At 36.6% G+C, this 23,183-nt stretch overlaps 1 protein-coding gene across 1 annotated transcript in view; it reads left to right on the forward strand.

Moving 5' to 3' along the window:
• Positions 1-23,183, forward strand: part of CNTN5 (contactin 5) — a 1,406,915-nt gene that overhangs the window by 308,029 nt on the left and 1,075,703 nt on the right. The window lies entirely within an intron of this gene.

Below are 23,183 nucleotides of genomic sequence, written 5' to 3' on the forward strand. Positions count from 1 at the left end.
TAGTTCGATATGAGCATGTCAAGTACATAGAGATTGTGTTAAATTGCTGAAAACTATAAGAGAAACAGTATTCTCATATAGCCTCTTGTTTCGTATCTTCTTCAACCAACATATAATCTGCTAGTGGATGGATTTCATTGGTTTTTTGACAACTTGAGTTTGAAGGCAGTGCTTAGGTTATACAGGCAGGAAGTCTTGCACAGAAAGAAGTTGAATCATCCCCACTTTAACAGGAAATCTCCCATTTGAAAGTGACCTGTATGCCATTTTCTCAGCAACTCCACATTCTTGTATACTAAAACAACAACCAAAATCATTAAATATTAATTACATCTATTTTGAATAAAAATGACCATTGTATAATTAAATAATAGTCATATAAAATGAATACATTAAAATGTTTTAGAATACATGATTAGAAACATGTTTAATATTCACAAAGTGGGCATGAACATTTCAATTTATTGAAATTATTTCAATTTAATTTATTAATTTAATTCAATTATTTCAATTTAATCTACTGTGTGCTACTTAACTATAATACATATGATGCATTTTTATATAATCAGCCAAGGAGGTCAATCCATTTGGGATGTAGAATTATTTATCTTTGTTTTCTAATTATTTATAAAATATCGACAGTATCATACCCAATTTCAAGGCTGTGGTAGATCTATCGTTTAATTTGTCAGGTTAATTCAAGTTAATTGATTCAAAATATTGGCAAGTATTTTCCTAAGCCTATTCTATGATTTCAGTTTCTTCAGGCTTGAAAATTAGAGTAAAGAGGGAAAGTGACTTTTAGAACAGTTCTGTGGGAGAGTGCTAAGAGTCAAGAGTTTGACATGCAATTTTACTTTCTACCAGTCACACTCCTGTTCTGGGGTATCACTACAGAAAATTTTACATTTCAGGTGCCTTTCATACATTCCATTAAGTCATACCAGTTTTTCATTTTTATTGAAGGTCCTAACTACACTAGGTATCTTTAAATTATTTTTTTGGAGAAAAATAACCATGAATTTTCATTTTCTCAAAGTCTAGAAAATAAGGGGAGAGAAAATAAGGAAGTAGATTGAAAGTCTCTGATAGTGAAACCCCAAGCCATGGAAAAAGAGTGAGTTCCCCATGAATTAGTCCATTGCTATATTCTAATATTGAACAGATTTTTCAGCCAAATTTTGCCATCATATTTCTGCTTGTTACAACAAGAATGATCTGAGAATAGGTTACATATACAAAATAAAATAAAAATAACAATTTGTGTTCTATCTTCACACATATTTGGAAGGTATTATTTCCTGTATATAAAGCATTTTGTCTTCAAATCTTAATCACTGGAGCATCTTAACAAATCAAACTCTATATTAACTTGCTGCTTCTCTAATACCTGTGAATACCAGAGATAAATTATATGCAGACACCTTAATTGAATTTTGCAATGTTAGAAACTATTTATGGTTCTTGTGACATTTTTAAAGAAAGACAACTGAACACAGCATATCAGCTGTGGGTAAGAGGATTTTGGATCTAATGCTCACTTCCAGATGTATGATGGATATGCAATTTAAATTTATGGTAGACATATCAGCAGATGGAAGTAAAATGGAGTAAATGCCTTTGCCACCTGTGAACTGGTGCATTTTATCAATTACCAGCTGAATTGTGTTAAATTCAAGTACTTCAAGAGAACTCTAATTAATTTTTGAGAAGAGGATTTTGGTAACCTATTAAGAAATCTAGGTTTCACGTTGAGGATGGGGAACGCATTTTACTGTACAGAGAACCTATGGACATGGGTTTGGCAGAGCATAGCTCACTCTTGTTATGTCACTCATGTTATTATTCTGCCTGGCTAATTGAAAAGCATATTGGTAGAATAGGAAGCAGTTGAAACAGATGAGACAGACTGAGCACTCCAAAAAGACATAAGTGAATTAGAGTTGATGAATCTGATGAGAGTGAATTTACAGTGTCACTTTAAATAAAGCCCCATTTCATTCATGTACTTGTACCTAATCTGTCACTACAGCTACTAGAAACATTCAGGAAAGGCACTGATAGTTTTATCTTGACACAATCAGCTAAATTCCTGCCATAATAAGCAGTAACATATATTAAAAGGGGTCCTGAGTTCAGCCTCTGACAATGAAACATTTCACTCAATAACTTACACAATGCTATTTAATAGACTTTGGTTCAGTTCCACGAGAAAGAGCTTCATTCCATTAGAGAAGAGCCTGTGTGGCTCCAAGTTTATAGATATTCAGAATTGGCAGAATTCTTATCACTTAATGAAAAAACTCTAATTCCTAGTATCAATGCATATAAATAAAGAGTACAACAGCTGTTGAAAATAGAGTGGAATGCTCTCTCATTTTAAAAAATGAGAAATTTAATCTTTCAGCCTTAATGTTCTTGAAAATTTCATAAAAATTTGAAAGAAAAAAATCCTTTTCACATAGTTTATTTTTAATTTATTTTTTAAAAATAATCCTCAACCTTTAAGTTGTGTGTTTTTTTCTTTTTTAAAAAACAATTAATTTATTTTTCTGCATCGGGTCTTAGTTGTGGCATGCAGGATCTTTTGTTGTAGTGCACGGGCTCTTTGTTGTGGCATGCAGGCTTCTCTCTAATTGTGGCATGGGCTCCAGAGCTCAGTAGTTGTGGCACACAGTCTCTCTAGTTGTGGTGTGTATGCTCTGGAGCATGCAGGGTCTAGAGTACATGGGCTCAGTAGTTGAGGCTCATGGGCTTTGTTGCCCTGCCTCATGTGGGATCTTAGTTCCCTGACCAGGGATTAAACCTGTTTTCCCTTCATTGGAAGGTGGATTCTTAACTACTGGACGATCAGGGAAGTCCCCTTTTCACATACTTTAGTTGCTACATATGTACTGTTTATGTTAACAGCACTGCTACTTGTTATAATGTTTACAGTGTGGTATCCAGAATTCACAACTTAAAATAATGGGGAAGTTCCATGAAGATAGTTTTGGCTGAATATTAGAACTTCCTAACAATTGGAGTGTCCACAATAGTCTTTCAAGGGTAGTGTGTCCAAATCAATGGGAAAGTACAATTCCTAATTGTCAGGAAGGGAGATGGAAGAGTTCCCTCCAAAATTATTATTCAATAATAAAATCTTAATTCATTGTAAGATGTTTGTTATAAAGATCAGTATTTTGCTACTTGTAAAAATTAGTTTTTTTAATTTTAACTATATCTGTAGGTTTTTGTCTTTTGGAAGTTACTATTTTCAAATATTTTATAGGAAAATTTGTTATATAAAGTATACAAAAATCCCTGGATATGTGAACCAAAATAGGATGACAAATAATTTATCGGTTTGTATAAAATATTTTATAATTTGAAGTTGTATGAATTTCTTAGATAGCATTTACCTCTGTCTGCCAGTTGTAGAGGTGGGAGGGGGTGGTTTAAGTTGGCTACCAAAGTATTATCTTCAATATCATTTTGTTCAGAGAAGATATGTTGGTGAATTAATATTTCTCAAGTTGGAGTTCGAAGGTTATGAAAAAAACTAAGTTTGCCCAAAGCAAAAAGGGGAAAAGAAAGTACTAAGTTTCAGTGTGATAATATGAAGGAGTGCCTAGGTTTTATATTACATAGACTTTTGCTAGCATTCACAAACTGTAAACATTCAAACACTTCAAGTAATATGAATGTATGCAAAATACATCATACATGATACTTGACCAGTAAATATTAATGTTTATTGAATATTTCTATTGTAGAAAGAATTAACAGAGACAGAGGAAAGAGTGGCATTTAGGCATTTAGTGTCATGTTTTCCTATACCTTTATTTAGATGCCAGGGAAGACTGAGTGTGGAAAATAAAAACCAAAATGATTTTTCTGAGGCAGTTTTCAAATATATAAGAAAGTTTCTGTTTAATCCTGCTTATATACAAGCAATGGAAACCCTCAGCTTGAATACTCAGCTACCTGAATGGCTCAAGGCTATCCTACAAAATATATGAGGGGCTCTATCTCTACCAGTAGATGTCTGAAATTTAGTTACTCTTTCTGTACTAAGCTTACTTTACTTAGTATGTCCTAGACAGACTAATGATTAATAAGATGCAGACATTTTTTCCCCTAAAATCTGTCATATTTACTGAGTGTATTGACATGATTTTGACAAACGGAAAGATTACAAGCTTTGGAATAAGGATGAGCCAGCATTGAATCTCTGCTGTAAATTTGCTCCCTGTAGAAACTTGGGCTTAATTGTTATGAATCTTAAGTTTCCTTCAGCTTTAAAAAAAAAATTGATGTCTCATTTTACAAGGGTATGAGAAGTTGAAATTAAGCAAGTCTGTCTATCTACTATCTATCTACCTACCTATCTATCATATATACATACACACACATACACACATATGGACTTTGGTATCTGGAAGGTGTTTATTATGATTGCTATTGTGATAGAATGAATACCACACTATTTTGCCACTGAGTAGAACAATACTGAGAGTCTGATGAGATTTTAAAAAGAAAGGAAGGGAGAGAATGTGGGAAGGAGAAAGGAAGGAGAGGAGGAAGCGTGGGAGTTAGAGAAGGTAGGGAAGTGGTAAGAAGGAAAGAAGGGAAGCAAAAGAACACAGGAAGAAAGAAAGAGAAAGGAAGAAAGAAAAGAAAAAGAAGACAGGAAGGAAAGAAAGGATAAAAGAAAGTAAAGAAAGAGAGAGAGAGACATACGGAGGGAGGAAGGGGGAAAGCAGAAAGAAAAATAGATATGACCCTTTTTCAAAGCATTAATAATATTTGCATCCTGGGGCTCTTGTGGGATATAAAATAAACATAGAAAAGTGATTCATCTGTCATAAGTTATTAGAAAATGGGATACAAAACAAATACTCCCATTCATAATCGAAACAATGATTATATAATACTCTGCTGGATTTTGTGCTGGCACATAGCATTATTTCCTCATTTTTTTCCTCTTCAGTACATTAGAGGGTCTGGGGGCCTAATAATTGCACTTCTCAGAAGACCTGCCAGCAAGACGCAGTATTAGGTGCCACTCAACAGGAAACATGAGATATGGAAGTTATAAGAGAAGTAGAAGTCTTACCATGGTCCTTCCAGTTCTAGTGACCCCAGATGCTTTTCTTAGTATCTTATGTCTCAATGCTGGAAGCTATTAACCTTGCTGGCAGTTATATATAGTTTTTGAAATTTCTTACAGTTTCAAGGGTAGTAGTTAAATGAAGATTTAGCAGTGCTTTCGGACAGTTGTTCCTTCAGCCTTTTAAACAGTTTATAAGCACTTAATATCTAAATTCTTTTCTGCTTTAAATACCATGAGGTTTTTTTTTTTTTACATCGTTATTGGAGTATAATTGCTTTACAATTGTGTGTTAGTTTCTGCCTTATAACAAAGTGAATCAGTTATACATATATATATGTATATATATATATACACATATATATATTCCCATATCCCATATCCCATATATATATATTCCCATATATATACATATATATATATATATTCCCATATCTCTTCCCTTTTGCATCTCCCTCCCTCCCACCATGCCTACACCACCCCTCTAGGTGGTCACAAAGCACCAAGCTGATCTCCCTGTGCTATGCGGCTGCTTCCCACTAGCTATCTATTTTACGTTTGGTAGTGTGTATATGTCCATGCCACTCTCTTGCTTTGTCACAGCTTACTCTTCCCCCTCCCCATATCCTCAAGTCCATTCTCTAGTAGGTCTGTGTCTTTACTCCTGTCTTACCCTAGGTTCTTCATGACAGTTTTTTTTCTTAAATTCAACATATATGTGTTAGCATATGGCATTTGTCTTTCTCTTTCTGACTTACTTCACTCTCTATGACAGACTCTAGGTCCATCCACCTCATTACAAATAGCTCAATTTCGTTTCTTTTTATGGCTGAGTAATATTACATTGTATATATGTGCCACATCTTCTTTATCAATTCATCCAATGTTGGACACTGAGGGTGTTTCCATCTCCGGGCTATTGTAAACAGAGCTGCAATGAACATTTTCGTACATGACTCTTTTTGAATTATGGTTTTCTTGGGGTATATGCCCAGTACTGGGATTGCTGGGTCATATGGTAGGTCTATTTGTGGTTTTTTAAGGAACCTCCATACTGTTCTCCATAGTGCCTATACCAATTCGCATTCCCACCAGCAGTGCAAGAGGGTTCCCTTTTCTCCACACCCTCTCCAGCATTTATTGTTTCTAGATTTTTGGATGATGGCCATTCTGACTGGTGTGAGATGATATCTCATTGTAGTTTTGATTTGCATTTCTCTAATGATTAGTGATGTTCAGCATTCTTTCATGTGTTTGTTGGCATTCTCTATATCTTCTTTGGAGAAATGTCTATTTAGGTCTTCTGCCCATTTTTGGATTGGGTTGTTTGTTTTTTTTTGTTATTGAAGTGCATGAGCTGCTTGTAAATTTTGGAGATTAATCCTTTGTCAGTTGCTTCATTTGCAAATATTTTCTCCCATTCTGAGGGCTGTCTTTGGGTCCTGTTTATGGATTCCTTTGCTGTGCAAGAGCTTTGAAGTTTCATTAGGTCCCAATTGTTTATTTTTGTTTTTATTTCCATTTCTCTAGGAGGTGGGTCAAAAAGGACCTTGCTGTGATTTATGTCATAGAGTGTCCTGCCTATGTTTTCCTCTAAGAGTTTGATAGTTTCTGACCTTACATTTAGGTCTTTAATCCATTTTGAGCTTACTTTTGTGTATGGTGTTAGGGAGTGATCTAATCTCATACTTTTACATGTAGCTGTCCAGTTTTCCCAGCACCACTTATTGAATAGGCTGTCTTTTCTCCACTGTGCATTCCTGCCTCCTTTGTCAAAGATAAGGTGACCATATGTGCGTGGGTTTATCTCTGGGCTTTCTATCCTGTTCCATTGATCTATATTTCTGTTTTTGTGCCAGCCTGATTCCTCCAGCTCCGTTTTTCGTTCTCAAGATTGCTTTGGCTATTTGGGGTCTTTTGTGTTTCCATACAAATTGTGAAATTTTTTGTTCTAGTTCTGTGAAAAATGCCAGTGGTAGTTTGATAGGGATTGCATTGAATCTGTAGATTGCTTTGGGTAGTAGAGTCATTTTCACAATGTTGATTCTTCCTATCCAAGAACATGGTATATCTCTCCATCTATTTGTATCATCTTTAATTTCTTTCATCAATGTCTTATAATTTTTGGCATACAGGTCTTTTGTCTCCTTAGGTAGGTTTATTCCTAGATACTTTATTCTTTTTGTTGCAATGGTAAATGGGAGTGTTTTCTTGATTTCATTATCAGATCTTTCATCATTAGTGTATAGGAATGTCAGAGATTTCTGTGCATTAATTCTGTATCCTGCTACTTTACCAAATTCATTGATTAGCTCTAGTAGTTTTCTGGTAGTATCTTTAGGATGCTCTATGTATATTATCATGTCATCTGCAAACAGTGAGTGACAGCTTTACTTCTTCTTTTGCGATTTGGATTCCTTTTATTTCCTTTTCTTCTCTGATTACTGTGGCTAAAACTTTCAAAACTATGTTGAATAAGAGTGGTGAGGGCTTCCCTGGTGGCGCAGTGGTTGAGAGTCTTCCTGCCGATGCAGGGTACACGGGTTCGTGCCCCAGTCTGGGAAGATCCCACATGCCGTGGAGCGGCTGGGCCCGTGAGCCATGGCCACTGAGCCTGCTCATCCAGAGCCTGTGCTCCGCGATGGGAGAGGCCTGCATACCGCAGGCCTGCATACCGCAAAAAAAAAAAAAAAAAAGAGTGGTGAGAGTGGGCAACCTTGTCTTGTTCCGGATCCTAGTGGAAATGCTTTCAGGTTTTCACCATTGAGGATGATGTTGGCTGTGGGTTTCGCATATATGGCCTTTATTATGTTGAGGAAATTTCCCTCTATGCCTACTTTCTGCAGGGTTTTTATCAAAAATGGCTGTTGAATTTTGTTGAAAGCTTTCTCTGCATCTATTGAGATGATCATATGGCTTTTCTCCTTCAATTTGTTAATATGGTGTATCACGTTGATTAATTTGCATATATTGAAGAATCCTTGCATTCCTGGAATAACCCCTACTTGATAATGGTGTATGATCCTTTTAATGTGCTGTTGGATTCTGTTTGCTAGTATTTTGTTGAGGATTTTTGCATCTATGTACATCAGTGACATTGGCCTGTAGATTATTTTCTTTGTGACATCCTTTTCTGGTTTTGGTATCAGGGTGATGGTGGCCTCGTAGAATGAGTTTGAGAGTGTTCCTCCCTCTGCTATATTTTGGAAGAGTTTGAGAAGAATAGGTGTTAGCTCTTCTCTAAATTTTTGATAGAATTCGCCTGTGAAGCCATCTGCTCCTGGGCTTTTGTTTGTTGGAAGATTTTTTGTTTGTTTGTTTTTGTTGTACATGGGCCTCTCACTGTTGTGGCCTCTCTTGTTGTGGAGAGCAGGCTCTGGGCGTGCAGGCCCAGTGTCCATGGCTCACTGGCCAGCCGCTCCACGGCATATGGCATCCTCCGTACCAGGGCATGAACCCGTGTCCCCTGCATCAGCAGGAGGACTTTCAACCACTGTGCCACCAGGTAAGACCTGTTGGAAGATTTTTAATCACAGTTTGAATTTCAGTGCTTGCATATTTTCTATTTCTTCCTGATTCAGTCTTGGCAGGTTGTACATTTCTAAGAATTTGTCCATTTCTTCCACTTTGTCCATTTTATTGGCATAGAGTTGCTTGTAGTAATCTCTCATGATCTTTTGTATTTCCGCAATGTCAGTTGTTACGTCTCTGTTTTCATTTCTAATTCTATTGATTTGAGTCTTCTCCCTTTTTTTCTTGATAAGTCTCGCTAATGGTTTTTCTATTTTGTTTATCTTCTCAAAGAACTAGTTTTTAGTTTTATTGATCTTTGCTATTGTTTCCTTCATTTCTTTTTCATTTATGTCTGATCTGATTTTTATGATTTCTTTCCTTCTGCTAACTTTGGGGTTTTTTTGTTCTTCTTTCTCTAATTGCTTTAGGTGCAGGGTTAGGTTGTTTATTCGTGATGTTTCCTGTTTCTTAAGGTAGGATTGTATTGCTATAAACTTCCCTCTTAGAACTGCTTTTGATGCATCCCATAGGTTTTGGGTCATCGTGTCTCCATTGTCATTTGTTTCTAGGTTTTTTTTGATTTCCTCTTTGATTTCTTCTGTGATCACTTCTTAATTAAGTAGTGTATTATTTAACCTCCATGTGTTTATATTTTTTACAGATCTTTTCCTGTAATTGATATCTAGTCTCATAGCATTGTGGTTGGAAAAGATACTTGATACAATTTCAATTTTCTTAAATTTACCAAGGCTTGATTTGTGACCCAAGATATGACCTATCCTGGAGAATATTCCATGAGCATTGAGAAAAATGTGTATTCTGTTGTTTTTGGATGGAATGTCCTATAAATATCAATTAAGTCCATCTTGTTTAATGTATCATTTAAAGCTTGTGTCTCCTTAATTATTTTCATTTTGGATGATCTGTCCATTGGTGAAAGTGAGGTGTTAAAGTTCCCTACTATGAATGTGTTACTGTCGATTTCCCCTTTTATGGCTGTTAGTATTTGCCTTATGTATTGAGGTACTCCTATGTTGGGTTCATAAATATTTACAATTGCTATATCTTCTTCATGGATCGATCCCTTGGTCATTATGTAGTGTCCTTCTTTGTCTCTTCTAATAGTCTTTATTTTAAAGTCCATTTTTTCTGATATGAGAATTGCTACTCCAGCTTTCTTTTGGTTTCCATTTGCATGGAATATCTTTTTCCATCCCCTCACTTTCAGTCTGTATGTGTCTCTAGGTCTGAAGTGTGTCTCTTGTAGACTGCATATATATGGGTCTTGTTTTTGTATCCATTCAGCCAATCTATGTCTTTTGGTGGGAGCATTTAGTCCATTTACATTTAAGATAATTATCGATATGTATGTTCCTATTCCCATTTTCTTAACTGTTTTGGCTTCGTTATTGTAGGTCTTTTCCTTCTTTTGTGTTTCTTGCCTAGAGAAGATCCTTTAGCATTTGTTGTACGGCTGGTTTGGTGCTGAACTCTCTCAGCTTTTGCTTGTCTGTAAAGATTTTAATTTCTCCATCAAACCTGAATGAGATCCTTGCTGGGTAGAGTAATCTTGGTTGCAGGCTTTTCTATTTCATCACTTTAAATATGTCCTGCCAGTCCCTTCTGGCTTGCAGAGTTTCTGCTGAAAGATCAGCTGTTAACCTTCCGGAGATAACGTTGTGTGTTATTTGTTGTTTTTCCTTTGCTGCTTTTAATATGTTTTCTTTGTATTTAATTTTTGACAGTTTGATTAATATGTGTCTTGGCATATTTCTTCTTGGATTTATCTTGTATGGGACTCTCTGTGCTTCCTGGACTTGATTAACTATTTCCTTTCCCATATTAGGGAAGTTTTCAACTATAATCTCTTCAAATATTTTCTCAGTCCCTTTCTTTTTCTCTTCTTCTTCTGGAACCCCTATAATTTGAATGTTGGTGCATTTGATGTTGTCCCAGAATTCTCTGAGACTGTCCTCAGTTCTTTTCATTCTTTTTTCTTTATTCTGCTCTGCAGTAGTTATTTCCACTATTTTATCTTCCAGGTCACTTATCCATTCTTTTGCCTCAGTTATTCTGCTATTGATCCCTTCTAGAGTATTTTTAATCTCATTTGTTGTGTTGCTCATCATTGCTTGTTTCATCTTTATTTCTTCTAGGTCTTTGTTAAATGTTGCTTGCATTTTGTCTATTCTATTTCCAAGATTTTGGATCATCTTTTCTATCATTATTCTGAATTCTTTTTCAGGTAGACTGCTTATTTCCTCTTCATTTATTAAGTCTGGTGGGTTTTTATCTTGCTCCTTCATCTGCTGTGTGTTTTTCTGTCTTCTCCTTTTGCTCATCTTACTGTTTTTGACATCTCCTCTGCAGGCTGCAGGTTCGTAATTCCCATTGTTTTTGGTGTCTGTCCCCAGTGGCTAAAGTTGGTTTAGTGGGTTGTGTAGGCTTCCTGGTGTAGAGGACTAGTGCCTGTGTTCTGGTGGATAAGGCTGGATCTTGTCTTTCTGGTGGGCAGGTCCACGTCTGGTGGTGTGTTTTGGGGTGTCTGTGGACTTATGATTTAAGACGGCCTCTCTGCTATTGGGTGGGTTTGTGTTCATCTTGCTAGCTGTTTGGCATAGGGTGTCCAGCACTGTAGCTTGCTGGTCATTGAGTGAAGCTTGGTGCTGCTGTTGAGGTGAAGATCTCTGGGAGATTTTCACTGTTTGATATTATGTGGAGCTGGGAGGTCTCTTGTGGACCAGTGTCCTGAAGTTGGCTCTCCCACCTCAGAGGCACAGCACTGACTCCTGGCTGCAGCACCAGGAGCCTTTCATCCACACGGCTCAGAATAAAAGGGACAAAAAGTAGAACAAAGAAAGAAAGAAAGAAAGAAAGGAGAGAGGGAGGGAGGGATGGAGGGAGGGAGGAAGGAAGGAAGGAAGGAAGGAAGGAAGGAAAGAAGATAAAATAAAATAATGTAAGATAAAATAAAATAAAGTTATTAAAATAAAAAATAATTATTAAGAAAAAAAATTTTTTTAAGAAAAAGAAAATGGACGGATAGAACCCTAGGACAAATGATGGAAGCAAAGCTATACAGACAAAATCTCACACTGAAGCATACACATACACACTCACAAATAGACGAAAAGGGGACGAAATAATAAATCTTGCTCTCAAAGTCCACCTCCTCAATTTGGGATGATTTGTCGTCTATTCATGTATTTCACAGATGCAGAGTACATCAAGTAGATTGTGGAGCTTTAATCCGCTGCTTCTGAGGCTGCTGGGAGAGATTTCCCTTTCTCTTATTTGTTCTCACAGCTCCCGGGGCTCAGCTTTGGATTTGGCCCCACCTCTGCATGTAGGTCGCCGGAGGGTGTCTGTTCTTTGCTTAGAGAGGATGGGGTTAAAGGAGCAGCTGCTTCGGGGACTCTGGCTCACTCAGGCCAGAGGGAGGGAGTGGTACGGAGTGCAGTGCGAGCGTGCGGCAGCAGAGGCCGGCGTGACATTGCAGCAGCCTGAGGCGTGCCGTGTGTTCTTCTGGGGAAGTTGTCCCTGGATCCCGGGACCCTGGCAGTGGCGGGCTGCACAGGCTCCCCGGAAGGGAGGTGTGGAGAGTGACCTGTGCTCGCTCACAAGCTTCTTGGTGGCAGCAGCAGCAGCCTTAGCGTCTCATGCCCGTCTCTGGGGTCCGCACTGTTAGCCGCAGCTTGCGCCCGTCACTGGAGCTCCTTTAAGCAGTGCTCTTAATCCCCTCTCCTCGCGCACCAGGAAACAAAGAGGGAAGAAAAAGTCTCTTGCCTCTTCGGCAGGTGCTGACTTTTTCCCGGACTCCCTCCCGGCTAGCCGTTGTGCACTAACCCCTTCAGGCTGTGTTCAGACCGCCAACCCCAGTCCTCTCCTTGTGCTCCGACCAAAGCCCAAGCCTCAGCTCCCAGCCCCACCCACCCCGGCGGGTGAGCAGACAAGCCTCTTGGGCTGCTGAGTGCTGGTCTGAACCGATCCTCTGTGCGGGAATCTCTCCACTTTGCCCTCCGCAGCCCTGTTGCTGTGCTCTCCTCCGTGGGCCCAAAGCTTCCCGCCTCCGCCACCCGCAGTCTCTGCCCGCGAAGGGGCTTCCTAGTGTGTGGAAACCTTTCCTCCTTCACAGCTCCCTCCCACTGGTGCAGGTCCTGTCCCTATTTTTTTGTCTCTGTTTATTCTTTTTTTCTTTTGCCCTACCCAGGTACGTGGGGACTTTCTTGCCTTTTGGGAGGTCTGAGGTCTTCTGCCACCGTTCAGTAGGTGTTCTGTACGAGTTGTTCCACGTGTAGATGTATTTCTGGTGTATCTGTGGGGAGGAAGGTGATCTCCGTGTCTTACTCTTCAGCCATCTTCCCCTCATCCCCATGAGTTTTATTTTTATTGTTTTACCTGACCTTGGCAGGTAAAGAAAATGTCTAAAGGTAAACAAACAAACAAAAAGTAGCACATATATAACAGATATATACAAAACCGTGTCCTTTGACTTTGGACTTAGCCATGTGTGACTGTCTTTGGCCAATAGAATGAGGCAAAAGTAATAGTATATCAGCCCTGAGCTTGGACCTTCAGATACGTTGTATATTTCCACAAACCCTGTGTTGTTTTCTCATCATCATGAGAATAAGGGAAAAAAAGACAGTGGAGTAGTGCCACCCCAGGAGAACCATCCCAGCTAAGCCTAGCTGTAATCAGCTGACCCTCAGCCACTCAAGATAAGTAAGTGATAATAAATGATTGTTATTTTAAAACATTGAATTTTGGAATGGTCTGTTGTGTGGCAATGGCTAACTAATACAACTATTATTCACAAAGAAATTTATTTTCCACTTGTTCTAGATACTTATTATTCCTAAACATGCATTTCACTGCCCTTCTCCAATTCCACTGTTTTTATTATTAACCCTATCTGGCATATTCTATACCCCCAGTTTTCCCTGTTTTCATGTTCAAGATTAACAATAAATGCAACTGTTTCCACATTATGCGTCATTCTCTTTTTGCATTAAATAAGAAATATGCCACATACTGACTGACATCATCAATTATTTGTTCATCTGCTTTTATTTTCTATACAATATTTTATAAAGCTAAGCACTTCAATTTTATACTAATCTGTACCATCCATAGACTTTACACATAATGCATTCTTAATAATTGGACAAAAAACATAAGGAATGATTTATATAGCTGATATTCATCAGTAAAAGGACAGATTTTTATATTAGGCTGAAAAATTAATTTCATTTACAAATTAATCTTCCAGATTCAAGTTTTCCCCTTTTTTTCTATAGGATTGTGAGTAAGGGAAAGATTTCAAATGTAAATAAGCTGGGTTGACAATCATGCCTTTACAGATGTTAAGTATTCTCCAAATGATGATCTACCATCCTCAGCGCTAGCATGTCAAATTAAGGAAGTCTAAAATCCCTATCGCGAATGTATGATAAGTTAAGTAATTAGACTACTAGCAATAAAGATTACACTGTAAATGATTTCCAAGCAACAGTATTCTGCCTTAGTATACTTTGAGGCAATAGTTGAGTTTCAAAAACTGGAATGTTATTTGAAGAATGATAAACTTTGCACAAAAGCATCTCTTTTCCCTTGAAAATCAACTATCTACATTTTCTTGTGTTCTAACTTAGAAACTGGTATCTCTATAAGTTTTGTAGTGATTAGTTCATATATAAAAGATATATTAAATTGTCTATAAAACTTTTCTTGTAGCTTGTAAATTGCACATAGTGGCACCAGATTCTGTGCTTTGTCAATTCTATTCTATGACCATGATTTCAAATCTCATTAAAAAAAAAACAACTCTCTATCTATATGTGTATATATACATATGTATACATATATATGCTTTTTCTTTAATACTATCATGTTTACTTTTCAAACCTTTTTTTTTTTCTTACCTAATTTACCTCTGACATGTTGAAGACAGGAAAAAAAGAAATAGAATACTTTCAGTAAAAAGTTTTGGGTTTTTTTTTCTTTTTTTTTTTTGCGGTACATGGGCCTCTCACTGCCGCGGCCTCTCCCACTGCAGAGCACAGGCTCCGGACGCACAGGCCCAGCGGCCATGGTCCACGGGCCCAGCCACTCCGCGGCACATGGGATCCTCCTGGACCGGGGCACGAACCTGCGTCCCCTGCATCGGCAGACGGACTCTCAACCACTGCGCCACCAGGGAAGCCCTCAGTAAAAAGTTTTTCATCACACATGATTTAGGTGATTTGGGGGGCCATGCTTATACATAAGATGATGTAGGTAGGTTTCAGGAAAATGAAGAAGCTTAAGATTTAGGGTTGCTTATAGTACTTACTTTTAAATACTCATTCCTTCTTTCTGCTTTATGGAATTTTGGAAAACTCCAAGACTTAGCTTGCCCAACACCTCATAGACTTAATCAAGGACAATATATTATACCAAGTACTTCATACTACCTGTGTGCTTCTCAAATTGGTAAATTCTTGAAATAATAAAACATTTCATTATTATATACTAAATATAAATTTTAATAATATTTTAAAATTCAAAATATTTGATATTAAGCTAGCATGTGGAATGGAAAGTATTAAAGGACCTCTGAGATTTATTTGGGATAAAGAAAAAGGTGAAAAATGACCTTTGTGTTTATATGTCACTACAGCAAATCATATTGTTCTAAGATTTCAGTGATGTGTAGCAGTGGAAATAACAGAGATGGGTACAATAGACTTTTCCATAGACTGACTTTTCCATGTCATTTAATCCTCTCTAGTGTCTTCAGAACAGCCCAACAGAGGTAATGATAACAGATTGTCACATTATTATACACATGATGACCTGTTTAGGCAGAAGATTTAAAAAAAAACACTGTACTCCCAAAGCTATGGGTAAAAATACAGGCATTGTCAATTCATCATTTTTGTGCACACTCTCTCAACACACACACACACACACACACACACACACACACGTCATATGCATTGGTGTATTATGTCTTTATTAGAAAGTGTGTACTATTGAGAATACTATCAAGATCTGGCAAATAAATTTTTTAAAAAGTCAGTATAGTCAAGTTTGAGTGATAAAAGATATGTCCTTGGGCTTCCCTGGTGGCGCAGTGGTTGGGAGTCCGCCTGCTGATGCAGGGGACGCGGGTTCGTGCCCCGGTCCGGGAAGATCCCATATGCCTGCCGCGGAGCGGCTGGGCCCGTGAGCCATGGCCGCTGAGCCTGCGCGTCGGAGCCTGTGCTCCACAACGGGAGGGGGCCACAACAGCGAGACGCCCGTGTACCGAAAAAAAAAAAAAAAAAAAAAAGATATGTCCTTTACTCTTTGAAGTTCTCAGACTTTCACTCACAAACATGTAAGCATCTTTAAAAGCAATTCTAACAGCTATTATGATAATTCTAATACTATAATTCTTTTATAATTCTAATGGATTAAAAAAAGAATGCAAGAAGATAGCAGGCCTCTAGAAATAGAGGACCATTCTGTCAATTGAGAGTTGATATCCTCACTGTGTTAGCCAGAAGAAACTGTAAAGAATTCTACATGCAAAGCAACTGAGAAGTATTTCATAAAGTAGCAAATATCTAAGAGAATACTATAAAGAATATATTGGGCTGAGCCACGGTTGTGCTATACAGTAAAACTAGCCACAAGTGGCTATTCAGCACTTGAAACGTAACTAGTTTAAATTGAAATGTGTTGTGAAAATAAAATACAACACAGATGTCCAAGACTCAGTACGAAAAAACAAAAGTAAAGTATTTTATTAGTAATTTTATTTTGATTATACAAAATATATTTTGATTACATGTTGTGGTATTTTAGATGTATTAGATTAACAAAAATATATGAACAAAGCAAAATATATTAATTTTACCTATTTCTTTTTCCTTTAAAATTACATATTTGGCTTGCATTTGTGGCTCTTAAATTTACATCAAATAGGGCTGGTCTAAGGAATTTCAGCAGCATCATGTAATTACTGATTAAGGCAATCACAAGTTTTCTAAGAATTGAATGTATTCATTTTTCATCACCTATCTACTGCATAGCTTTTATCATAAATCTATTAGACATATTCCCTTTCAAGAAAATATTTAAAAGCTATTGCCTGAACCAGTTTCTTACCTTCTAGGAAACTCATTCCACTGCCAACTAGAATCTTTCAAGTTCTTTAACTACTTATTTGAAGCTTCTGGATACTGATTATTTTTCTTCTAAAGAAGCCAGAGAAAATCATGGTTATATGATTGTGAATGGGAGAGCTTTTAGTGAAAATCATCTGTGTAGCTTGAGGAAGGGTCAGCACCTCCCAACTGAAAGTGTAAGGCACCTGCGTAGAGCAAACACCACCAAACCAAAGCCCATGGCACAGATCTGTACTACTCTCAATGCCATTTTTGTCTACAGTAGACTTATCCACACCCTATATACTTATACCAGGACCAGACAGTGCTTGCTTCAACTCTGTTTCCCAGTTCTGGCTCTTGGAGGCACACAGTGATTAATCAAACTATGGCTAAAAATCAGGAAAAAAGACAGAAGAGAAGAAGGAGATTAAGGACATTTAGATAAATAATAGAACTCTAGAATCTTGAAACCAAAAGGTGCCAGATGAGACAACTATCATAGCAATACAATATATATTTATTTAATTTGTTCAGAAGTAGAAAGGTGGCCTAAATTTAAGGATCAGAACACAAAACGCTAAATTCCTCCAAAAATGCCAACAGTTCTAACACAGTGAATTATGAAGTGTCAATGTGGAACTACCCTTTTGATGGAAGAATTATTCATCTGTTTGCTCGTGTTGTCCCACTTAGTCTTGCCAATATTATCTTTGAATTTAAATGTTTATGTAAATAAGATTATTTTCTTTTTAATGATTTATTAAATATAGTTCTAATAGACATTATTTCTGTATTCCTGATTTGAGTAGATGTTGGGTGCCTTTCTGTTCATCAATCTAAATATTAGCAAAGACAAATGTGAATCAATAATGGATAGTCATTGCATTTCTGAGAAATATTTCCTTTGGAAATCATATTCAACTGAACCAGAGCTGTTTCAATGACTACTTTTAGGCCAAATTAGTACAATCTGTAATAGCAGTAATAGCTAAAATTCATTTTTCCCTTACTAAATATCAGAAACTCTTCTATGATTGATCTTCATAACAACTTTCTAATTCAAGATTATTAATATCCTTAGGTTAAACCAAAGCAGCAAGAGATCAAGGAGCAAGCAGTTGAGGGTGTTTCAAACGTAGGCAATCTGGTTCTAAAGTCTCAGTTTTTAGCACAGCTCTCTTCTGCTGCACTGGGAAAACTCTACAGTCTTCAGTTTCTTAATCCTACCTATCAAAACACAGGTTCAATGAGGCCATGTTACCTGTATGGTGCCCATGCTAAAAATTCTAGATAATTTTAGGATAGACTTCACTGGTGGAGCAGTGGTTAAGAATCTGCCCTCCAATGCAGGGGGCACGGGTTCGATCCCTGGTCTGGGAAGATCCCACGTGCTGCAGAGCAACTAAGCCCACACACCACAACTACTGAGCCTGCACTCTAGAGCCCACAAGCCACCACTACTGAGCATGCATGCCACAACTACTGAAGCCCGCACACCTAGAGCCCATGCTCCGCAACAAGAGAAACCACTACAATGAGAAGTCCGAGCACTGCAGCAAAGAGTAGCCCCCCTCACTGCAACTAGAGGAAGCCTGCGCACAGCAACAAAGAGCCAGTGCAGCCAAAAATAAATAAATAAATTTATTTATTTTTTAAAAAATTAGGATAAAATTTCCAGATAACATTTTGGATATCATCTTAGTTTTGGTTCCCCCAAACATACCCTGATAAAAGGATTTTGATGTTGATACTTTACCAGGAAAGTTGATCCCAGTAAGCATAAGTGAGAGTGGGGAAAGCAAGACATAGAGGAGAGAAGAGTTCAGAAGGAGGACAGTACTGAGCAGGTCAACAAGTGTAAGTAGTTGGAACTCCATCCTGCACCTACTTCCCTCTGGGGGTTCACAGGAAACATGCCTCATAATTGTTGTACAAGAGATAGGAAACTGGGTTAAATGTGTCCCTCATTGTTCTAATTGGGTGAGGGTTGACTTTGAGGACATTAAATATGGGGGCCATTTTGAGCTGTCCTGCTTTGGCTGAAAATGTTTCCACAGTGCTAGAGAAAACCTCGAGATAGAGACACAATGATACATTGTTGACCCTTGAAGAGGGACAGGAACACTCTTCTGTGGCTGTAGGTGAATCGAGGGATTATGAATTGAGACATTAACAGCATCTGCTACTGTTACAATATAGTCACATTCTCTGAAAATACACTAAATTCTATAAATAAATTTCTTAAGGGGGTATGTGAGCCTTTTTTGGTCCTAACCTTAGTCTTGGGCTAAACATAACTTGTTTTATACTGATTCTATCCTTCAATTTATTGGAGGTGTGTGTCTTTGCACACTAATAAACTCAACAAATATGAACAGAATTATTGTATCTAGCACATCAAACACTAGGGCAATTTAGTCTAAAATATCAAATTATCTATTAGATGCAAAATAATCAAAGTGAGTTGTTTAAAAGAATATTTCACTTTTTTGTAATGTGCCCATATCTTGAATGAAGAACCTGAGTATAATTACTGGGTTGGCCAGAAAGTTCCTTCAGTTTTTAAGTTAAAATAAAAGACACATTTTTCATTTTCACCAAGAACTGTATTGAACAACATATTCATCATTTTGTTCCACTACCTTCTGCCATTTTTCAGGCAACTTCATAATTCCATCTTCCCAAAACTTTTTATCTTTTTGAGCAAAGAACTGTTCCAGGTGCCTTTTACAGTCTTGGAGGGAATTATTTTTTTTTTCCATTAAGAGTATTTTGTAAAGACCTAAATAAATGGGAATCCAAAGGTGCAACATCTGGTGAATACAGCGATTAATCAGAACTTCCCAGCCAAGCTTAACAGTTTCTGCCTGGTCATCAAAGAAACACGTGGTCTTGCATTATCCTAATGGAAGATTATGTGTTTTCTGTTGACTAATTCCGGATGAATTTTCGCTGAGTGCTGCTTTCAGTTGGTCTAATTGAGAGCAGAACTTGTTGGAATTAATCATTTGGTGTTCCAGAAGGAGCTCATAATAGAGGACTCCCTTCCAATCCCACCATATATACGACATTACCTTCCTTGGGTGAAGACTGGCCTTTGGTGTGGCTGGTGGTGCTTCATTTCGCTTGCCCCATGATCTCTTCTGTTCCACATTATTGTACAGTATCCACTTTTCATCGCCTATCACAATTGTTTTAAAAACGGAACGTTTTTGTTACGTTTCAGTAGAGAATCGCATGCGGAAATAAGGTTAAGAAGGTTTCTTTCGCTTAACTTATGTGGAACCCAAACATCAACGTGATTAACATAACCAAGCTGGTTCAAATGATTTTTAATGTTTGATTTGGATACTTTGAGTATGTCGGCTATCTCCTGCATGTTATAACGTTGATTGTTCTCAATTAATGTCTCCATTTGATCGCTATCGACTTCAACTGGTCTACCTGACCGTGGAGCATCATCCAGCGAGAAATCTCCAGCACAAAACTTTGCAAACCTCTTTTGACACGTTCGACCAGTCACAGCACCTTCTCCATATACTGTACAAATCTTTTTCTGCATTTCAGTTGCATTTTTACCTTTCTTGAAATAATACAGCATAATATGCCAAAAATGTTGCTTTTTCCTTCCATCTTCAGTACTAAAATGGCTACACAAAAATTCACCCATATTGATGTTTTTTTTAAAATGTAGCTGATATGACAGGTGTCACAATACAACAAAATTGTTTTGAATGATGTTAAAGACAACTAAGTGCTACTAGAGCCATCTTACAGAAAAAAACAAATGAACTTTTTGGCCAACCCAATATATGGTGCACTCAGAGTTGCTTGAAAGGCATGGCCTCATACACGTATGGATAGAAACTATTGTGGAATGTCTTACCTAATATTTATTTTATAATTTGCCTTATATTTCCACCTCTATGGCCTATATTGTGAAAGAAAGACTGTTTTTCCTATATATTTCACAATTTTATTCATGTCTATAAACTAAATGATTAGGAATAAAAACTCCTTAGATAAACATTGGGCATAAAAGAAGAGCAATATGACAATGATGTAGTAAGAGGGAAACATTTTTGGTGTACAGATTTTTATAAGAATTGTAAAGTCAGGTTTTAAGTAAATATTCAAATAGTTGTGTTTTATATACTTTAAAATTTAAGTGGACTTAAAAAGTATTTAAACTTAGTCTTCAAGGAGAATAAATTTAAAGTGATATGAGGATACTTACAGAGCATTTGTTAATACTTTTTGGAGTTGGAAGGAAAATTATAGTGTAAATTTTTGATAATTTTTCTCTGCAATTTGTTTTGAGAAGGAGCAGTACACTAATTTTTTTCCTAATGTTTAGCTGCATGAGAAATAATGATAAGCATAATCTTAGAAGAGACTTTAGAAATGTATATCATACACACAGAATATAAATTAGTTTGCAAATATTATGGTAAAAATAGTAAGTCACACACTTTTTCAGAAATACCTATTTTTCTCTGCTTGAGGGTTTTCAGAGAATAAAAATGTAGATGTGTGAGAAAAATTTTAAGACTATCTGAAATGTAATGTAAAGAATTATTTCTGCATTCTATAAAACATAAAATTAAAGAAAAGAAAAAAACTGCTAAATTGTGTTTTCATGACTATTTAAATAACTAATATAATATTAAAATTAGAATAATTGTTAAACTATAGTATTCATATTTCAGAGCATTATGTCCCATATAATATGCTTTAGTTTAAATTAAATCCATAAACTTATTTGTGAAAATTAAATTGATGTGATATAGGAAATGTTTTTCTATTCTTTTTGGAAATAGTCCTTTCAACTTGCATTAGTATAATAAATCAGTGTTAATTTTGCACTGTTATTAACACAAAACATCCTCAAAGATGTAACACAAAAATTATCTACTATATTACATATAAAATATCTTTAGTCACTTGAAAATGTTTGACCTAAGTATTCTAAAATTTATCGTTCCCTTGAGCCTGACCAGACAGCTGTATATTTGAATGTTGTTATTTTTTTTTTCTTTGATAAAATTGCTTGTGCTGAATTTCCCTTTGGCATTTACTATTGATTTGTATTGAGGGACATAATAAGAATGTCATATTCAAATTACAGGAATGAGTTAGGCATGTCATCTACCATTTCTGACAGTATTCTCTTTGGAGGTTGGGCTAGAGTGGAGGTGGGAAATGTCTCTCTTTTCTTACTACCAAGAACAATTGTTCACCTTCTGAATAACTTTATTTTTTCAATTTAATTCTATTGCTATTGTTATTGTTAGGTGAGGATGGAGGAGATTGTTTATTTTCATCTTATGATTCTGTAGGTAAGGTCACCTATAGAATTTCCTTCTGTTTGACTGCTACAAGATTTATTTCAAATGACAGCCAAAGTATAGCCAATGAACTATGCTGGATTTTACGATATCCTCCATTTTGTTTACTTATTATTTCCTCTTCATTTTTATATGCATTTATTTATTTTGTTTGCCTATTATTTGTTTACATTTTTGTAAATTGTATAAGCTTTTGTTGAGATGTGTTGTATAAGTAATCTATAAAAATCATTATAACATCTTCGATTTCACAATTTTCTAAAATATTTATTAACATTTTATCAGTTTTAAGTATTTCATTTATTCACAGACATATGTGATATGCTATTATGAATGATCTAAAAACACATTCATGAATAAAATCTGAAAAAAAAGAAAACCTCTGGTCTTTTGAAATTGACTTTCCATTAAAGAGAAACATTGAATGAATGTACAAATAAAAATGTACACTATTTTGAAGTGATGAATATTTGGGAAGAAATAAATCAGAGTTAAAAGGTTTAGAGAGTGTTGGGATTGGGTGTTTTTGTTTGCTTGTCTATTTGTTTGAGTTTTGGGAGATTATGGGAAAATTTCCTGCTGATGAGACCTTTGCTGTGGGACATGAAGGAAGTAAGGGTGGTAACTTTGTGGCTTCTCTGGTGACAGAAGGTACAACAGACACAAATGCCCTGAGGCAGAAGTGTGTTGAATGTGATCTGGGTGGTTAAGAGCGGAAAAAACAAAACCCAGAGAGCTGGTGGGGCAAAGAAATCAAATAAGTTAATGTGAGGTATTATGAGGAACTTAGCTTTTACGCTCAATGAGGTGGAAATCAGATGTTGGAGGGCTTTGAACTGAGGAATGCCATGATTTAATTTACATTTTAAGCATTTGTTGATGGATTAGATATGACATGGAAGAAAAGTATAAAGAATGTTACCAGTCTTTTGTTCCTGGGTAACTGGAAGATGGGAGTTGCCTGGGCAAGTAGGAAGATAGAGTCTCTTATTTATTAAGATTGAGAAGATGGCAGGTTTTGGGTGGGGAGATTGAGGAGGTTATTTTTCAGACAAGTATAGGATGCCTATTTGACATACAAGTGAAGATGTA

This window comes from Orcinus orca, chromosome 8 (genome assembly GCF_937001465.1).
Source record: "Orcinus orca chromosome 8, mOrcOrc1.1, whole genome shotgun sequence".
NCBI lineage: Eukaryota > Metazoa > Chordata > Mammalia > Artiodactyla > Delphinidae > Orcinus > Orcinus orca.